The 6,905-nt window shown below is 35.6% G+C and overlaps 1 long non-coding RNA gene across 2 annotated transcripts; it reads right to left on the minus strand.

Moving 5' to 3' along the window:
- Positions 1–2,788: 2,788 nt before the first annotated feature.
- Positions 2,789–6,535, minus strand: LOC131253260 (uncharacterized). Of its 2 annotated transcripts, none has more exons than XR_009175064.1 (6): positions 6,287–6,535; positions 5,812–5,978; positions 5,534–5,709; positions 5,274–5,367; positions 5,074–5,159; positions 2,789–2,929 (listed from the first exon to the last, which is right to left on the minus strand). It is a non-coding gene; the product is annotated as an uncharacterized LOC131253260 (long non-coding RNA). The 2 variants fall into 2 exon arrangements; XR_009175065.1 differs by lacking the exon at positions 6,287–6,535 and adding an exon at positions 6,053–6,205 and having other exon boundaries at positions 5,668–5,709.
- Positions 6,536–6,905: the final 370 nt, after the last annotated feature.

The following is a 6,905-nucleotide window of genomic DNA, read 5'->3' on the forward strand; positions in this document are numbered from 1 at the left end:
ACCCTACGGTCAATCTAAGGTCAATCATACCTAGAAAGTGAGATATGAACATCGAGACTTCATATGATAGTTGACCTTTGAAGATTGTAAAACTTGAGATCTCTATACTTGATGCAGCATTGAACTTGAGATCTTCTAGAGCTTGAATTACACTTCATTTCGAGTTATACACTAACTTGAGTCTTTGAACAAGATCACTTCTTTCATTGTAGCTTGTACTTGCATTTCTTGAAATGGTTTGAAGTAAATCTTCCTTCTTGACTTGAAGCAGCGTGTTTAGAGAGGTGATGCATTGTCTTGATCATATATACCAATGAGCTATACAAGACATAGATTACACAAGACATATATTGATGTTTTGGCACCACAAAATTTGACAACCAAAGGAGCATAAAACCATAGCACTTACAATCTCCCCCTTTGTCAAATTTGTGACAAAACATACTCAAGAATAATATCACCAATATACATACAAATAATCATGTATGCACTAGTTATAAAAAAAAAACCAATTACAACCTGGTTAAAGAATCATGCACTAGTTATCATCAACACATCTCCTCACATACTCCCCCTGAGTAGCACACACATATAACTAAAAAAAATTATATGCTACCCACAATCCATATTCATGCCATAAGCAATCAATCCAAATATTTCTCTCCCTTTTTGGCACAATATGACAAAGGAAGAAGAAGAAAAAATGGAAAATGATAAGAAACAAGAGTAATAAAGGATTAACTAGATAAGATATAAGCAAATTAAAGTCCACATACCATTAACTAGTTTAAACAAAAGTTAGTAAATCAAATAAAGTGCACAAACCAACACAAGTAGACTTAAAGTTATTACAGACCAAAGAGTAAAACACTTAATCAGATCCTGAGAAGGGGCAGGAATGGTAGGATCAAGTTAATGAAGGCCCTTGTTTAAGCGCCTAAGTTACTTGCGCATATATTTAAACCGTAAATCAAGGGCCACATTCATATTCTCTACCTTCTCCTGTAGAGCACGAAGACGAGTATCAAAATTAGATGGCTCATAGTCAGGATCATTAGCAGAATCAGATTCAATTTCATCAAAAATATCATCCATATTTATATCATCAGGAGGAAGATCACCAGCTCTTTTTTATTCCCTACTTCAGCTCCACCACCACCTACATCCACTTGGCCAGGAGCCAATTTCAATTTCATCTTGTTAATATTCGAATTGTTAAAAATAAGATGATGGATAGGAGCCTCTCTAACAGGCATAGCAACTAGTACGTGAGTAGCTAAAATAGTCATAAGATAGGTAAACGAAATATCACTATGACCTAGATGGAGACGAAACTGAATGATGGAATGACATATCAAAGAAGGAAGATAAACTTTAGTACCAGAGATGATAGAGTGTAAAACCCGACCATAAAGGATGTAAGTTTTTTTTTATTACCAAAACACAGATACAGATTTGAAATAAAGATTCTGTGGAGAACCCTGTATCTAGGTAACAAGTATTTTGACGGGAGAGCATTCCCTTTATGAGTCCATTGCACATTCATATTACATAGATCTCTAGTAAGCATGCGTTTTTTTATTCTAAGGGTTTCTCAGCTAGAGTATGAATAGGAATACCCTCGTCATTAACAGGTATATCCATTAGCCCTGAAATCAGACAGCGGTCAATTTCAAATGGACCTTCTCTAGCATCAATTTTAAATGTTAAATTCTCAGACGAAAAATCAGAAATACATGGAAACATGGACTGCGCAATAGATTGGTATGCAGGCTCACCCCAATGTAAGATGTTAGCCCATCTTATAACTTGAAGAAGTGGGAGAATACCAAAAGGAGCAATGTGGTAAAGATCAACAGGTCGCACAACAATGACATTGCGCAAACACAAATCCTGCACATATGAGGGATCATCTTCGGGTGACCGAAGATGGCACCGAGTGAAAGGAGTTGATCTAGAAGATGATGGACCACGTGAAGTTTTCTTTTTCATCTAACATCCATTTGCAACTAAGAGTACAAAGAATCAAGAGATTACAAAGGATGTAGAGTGGGGTTTGGCTAGAACAGATTTTTCAAAAGAAGAGTGAAAATGAAGTAATATTGACTAAAATCTACAAGAAAAATGCAAATGATGCACTAACCTTCACTACAAGAAAAACGGGTAAAGGCTATGGCCAAAAGCCGTAGTAAAAGCCCTTTTAATATGGATATGATCCGTAGCACGTCCGTTGCTATTGGTGGGGTAGCTAAAGGTATAGCTACGGATTATATCTATAGTAATAGATACCAATAGCTATGGATTATATCCGTAGCAATACCTTTAACTACCCCACCAATAACGACGGACGTGCTACGGATCATATCTGTAGCAAAAGGGATTTTATCCATAGCAATAGATACCAATAGCTACGGAAAAAAGCCGTAGCTATAGCTACGGATTATGTGTAGCTATTTTTTTAAAATTGTAATAATATGACCTGTTTCCATTGCAAGAACCTGCTGTGATTGATAACTCATCTAAGCTTAATGCTGATAGAAATAGTACATAAAATGCAATCAGAAAAAAAAATGATGCATTTATTACAAATAACAATCAAATCATACAATGCATCCTACATTCACATTTTTAAATAAACAATACTTCACTTTGCTCAACCTATTATAAGAATTACAACTAAGGCGATGTGCAAGAAACAAATACACTTCAACACAGTAAACACCCTCCATATGCATTCAATAATGCTTATGTTTTTATAGAATTTTCTTCCTTCAGACGATCAAGCAAATGTAGAAGATAGAGCTTCTTCTTTCCTTGAAACTGCAGATGTAACATCTGTGGACTTCGACATAAGATCACTTTCAAGTTCTGAAACCCTTCCCTTAAGAAAATGAATTTCATCCTCCACTGACTTCTTTAGCTTGTCAGCCTATATAAAATAGCATTTGTAGACACAATCAAACAATCATACATTTGTACACATCTCAAAAGGAAGAAAGACAAAAAAAAATACTTATATATGAAGAAATCAAAAATGTACCTACAAATCTTCTAAACTATGGCAAAATCCAACATGAGTAATGTGTTCAAACCTAGGATGGACTTTTAAACTCAAAACCTAGGTTTAGGTTAAGGTTATAGGTTTAGGTTTAGGTTTAGGTTTTAGGTTTAGGTTAAGGTTATAGGTTTAGGTTAGGTTTAGGTTATAGGTTATAGGTTATAGCTTTAGGGAATTGAGAATAGGTTAAGGTTTAGGTTTAGGAAATCAGGTTTGGGTTCGGGATCGGGTTTAGGTTTGGGTTTTCAAGTTTAGGTTTAGGTTTAGGTTAGGGAGTTGAGATTAGGATTAGGTGTAGGTTTAGGTTTAGGGATTTGAGAATATATTTAGGTTATAGGTTTAGGTTTAGGTTTTAGGTTTAGGTTAAGGTTAGGTTATCGATTATAAGTTTAGTTTATAGGTTATGGGTTATGGGTTAAGGTTTAGTTTATAGGTTTTGGTTTAGGTTAAGGTTTAGGTTTAGGTTATAGGTTTAAGTTAAGGTTTAGGTTTAGGTTATATGTTATAGGTTATAGGTTATAGCTTTAGGGAATTGAGAATAAGTTAAAGTTTAGGTTTAGGAAATTGTGTTCGGGTTCAGGATCAGGTTTAGGTTTCGGTTTAGGTTTAGGTTTAGGTTAGGAAGTTGAGATTAGGATTAGGTGTAGGTTTAGGTTTAGGGATTTGAGAATACATTTAGGTTTTAGGTTTAGCTTTAGGTTAAAGGTTAAGGTTAGATTATAAGTTAAGGTTTAGGTTTAGGTTAAGGTTTAGGTTTAGGCTATAGGTTTTGGGATTTGAGAATAGGTTTAGGTTAAGGTTATAAGTTTAGGTTTAGGAAATCATGTTCGGGTTCAGGATCGGGTTTAGGTTTGGGTTTTCAAGTTAGGTTTAGGTTTAGGTTAGGGAGTTGAGATTAGGATTAGGTGTAGGTTTAAGTTTTGGGATTTGAGAATATGTTAAGGTTTAGGTATAGGAAATCAGGTTTGGGTTCGAGATCGGGTTTACGTTTGGGTTTTAGGTTTAGGCTAAGGATTTAGGGATTCAGATTCAGGTTCGGGATCGGGTTTAGGTTTAGGTTTTACGTTTAGGTTAAGCTTACGGGTTTAGATTTAGGTTATAAGTGTAGGTTATAGGTTTAGGTTTATGTTAGGTTATAGGTTACGGTTTAGGGAATTGAGAATAGGTTAAGGTTTAGGTTTAGGAAATCGGGTTTGGGTTCGGGTTCGGATTCGGGTTTAGGTTTGGGTTTTCAAGTTTAGGTTTAGGTTAAGGAGTTGAGATTAGGATTAGGTGTAGGTTTAGGTTTAGGGATTTGAGAATACATTTAGATTTTAGGTTTAGGTTTAGGTTGTAGGTTATAGCTTTAGGGAATTGAGAATAGGTTAAGGTTTAGGTTAGGAAATCGAGATCGGGTTTAGGTTTGGGTTTTCAAGTTTAGGTTTAGGTTAAGGAGTTGAGATTAGGATTAGGTGTAGGTTTAGGTTTAGGGATTTGAGAATATATTTAGGTTTTAGGTTTAGGTTTAGGCTATAGGTTATAGCTTTAGGGAATTGAGAATAGGTTAAGGTTTAGGTTCCTAGCTCCGACGCACATCCGGGTCTGCTCCATTAATTTCGAGCAAATACATAAACACGTCCTGTCCAAATGGCCAGGCCCCTCCAATGCTGTCCATAGGAAATGGATAGCTTCATCATGGTCATAACAGCGGTCCTCACCTTCCAGGGACCCCGGGTCATCCGGATAGCTCCGACGCACATCTGGGTCTGCTCCATTAATTTCGAACAAATACATAAACACGGCCTGTCCCTAGGATCCACCGAATTCGTCTGATCCAGGGATCCAAGGAAGCCGGATGCTATAATTTGGGCCATAGTTCAGCCATCTAAAATGCTGAAATCACGCACACTAACATAATCTGGAAAGGAAATTTCTTTCACTGAAATATACCAACAAAAGTAAATGGCATTCTTGATTTTCAACTAGAAAGCACAAAATATGAATTGGAACATGAGAGCAGAGAAGTGTTGACTCACTTGTTCACTTTAACCCAAGTAAATTTTAGTGTTTCCTTCTTTTCATCAAGCTCTTCAATCACCTTCTTGATTTTTGACTTATCATTCTAAGCAAGAGAAGAATATAGTAAACAAACAACTTCAGACATAAACAAATGCAATTTAAAAAAAAAAAAAAAGAAGATGAGATCCTTTATAGGCTGAGAAATATAGCAATATACCTCAATGATTATTTTCTTGGATAATAAGTCATTGTATTCATCTTCAGCTTTCTCGAACATTATCATAACTTTTTTGTTGACCCTCTTCTCAAGGCTGAAAGCAATCAATCAGATTAACTGAGATGCATGTCCATTAACCTTCTTTCAAAAAAAATGCAAAACCAAACATCAATTAGGTGTTGAATCATACTATTTCATTGTCATGAAAAAGAAAACAAAGAAGCACAGGAAACAACACAACAAGTAATCTAATCACACACCTAGATTATTCAACTTGAAGTTTCTCAAGCTCCTCCCTTGATTTACGAGATGAGAAGTCATAATCTGTCCCACTTTTTCCAAATAATTGTTTCTCAGTTGCAATCTAACTATGCCTTTCTAGTAGTTTATCTACCTTCAGGGAGCAATCTTTCTGTTCCATCTCCATTCGCTTAATCTATGTGAATGGGAAAGAGTGGGTTTCTATCAAGAACACATACACAATTTCATAGATCAAGCGAGTTAAATAAAATAGGAACAGAATAACCACTGTAAGTACCTCATTTTCCAATTTTTCCTCTCAACATTTGCATCACTAATTTTATGTTGAAGCTTCTGTTGCTTCTTGACAATGGCACTGATCTCAGCATCACATTCTTTCATCTTTGAACGACTCAAATTGAGCTCAGATTGGGCTTGATCATATTCCTTCTTTATGGAACTAACCTGCAATAGGAAAGGCAATAAAGATGCGTGCATTTTGTGTTGAGAAAAAAGGGTTAGATTGTAAGTTTAAGCACGTTGCTTGTAAGGTTATCTACTTCTGTAGTGAGGCTGTTTATCTGTGTCTGTAAAGAAACCAATTGATTTTCCAGGGAAGCATGCTCTTGAATGACTGCGTCCTTCTCCATAATAAGCCTCTCTCTTTCATTTTCAAAGTCATAAATCCTTTCACAATTAAATGCATTGAAATTAAAAAATGAACATGTGTAAGAATGCACCAATTACAATAAGAAGTGTGTGTAAGAATGCACCTTGTTGTCTATTGAAGATGGAATTGAATCAGTCTTGTTTTTGTTGGGATTGCTTTTGCCTACGTTGATGCTCAAATGCGAGACACATCCCATGGAAATGTCTGCAGTTCCAGATCAAACCTATAAATCAACAATAAAACAGAAGTGCAGTTTGGGTAGTATCGCACAAGTGAGCAATTTACATACCAGCTGATTTATCTATGAATTCAGGCTCCACTGTAGAAAAATGACATAAAGCCAAAAAACTACCAACTAATCAATGTACATACCGGCTGATTTATCTAGTTATTCGATGTTTTAAGTGGAAATGAACTAACCTTGAGAGCTTTTTTCCTCATTAGCATACTAAAATACCAACATAGAGAAAATGCCTCCACTAAAAATGTAGTCCTCAACCAGAGCTTGCATCCTATGAGAATACACCATAATGAAATAGATAAATTAAACTTTGAGAATAAAAACATTGGTATAAAGTAAAAGGAATTAGAACAAAGAAATCACTGCTAGCAAAACATCCTACATTTGAGAAACTCACTGATATTGAATTCAATGGAAAAAACTGCATGCACAAAGAAATCAGAACATCCAAATGCAGACTCTAAGGGCTGAGGACAATAAT

This window comes from Magnolia sinica, chromosome 8 (genome assembly GCF_029962835.1).
Source record: "Magnolia sinica isolate HGM2019 chromosome 8, MsV1, whole genome shotgun sequence".
Lineage (NCBI taxonomy): Eukaryota > Viridiplantae > Streptophyta > Magnoliopsida > Magnoliales > Magnoliaceae > Magnolia > Magnolia sinica.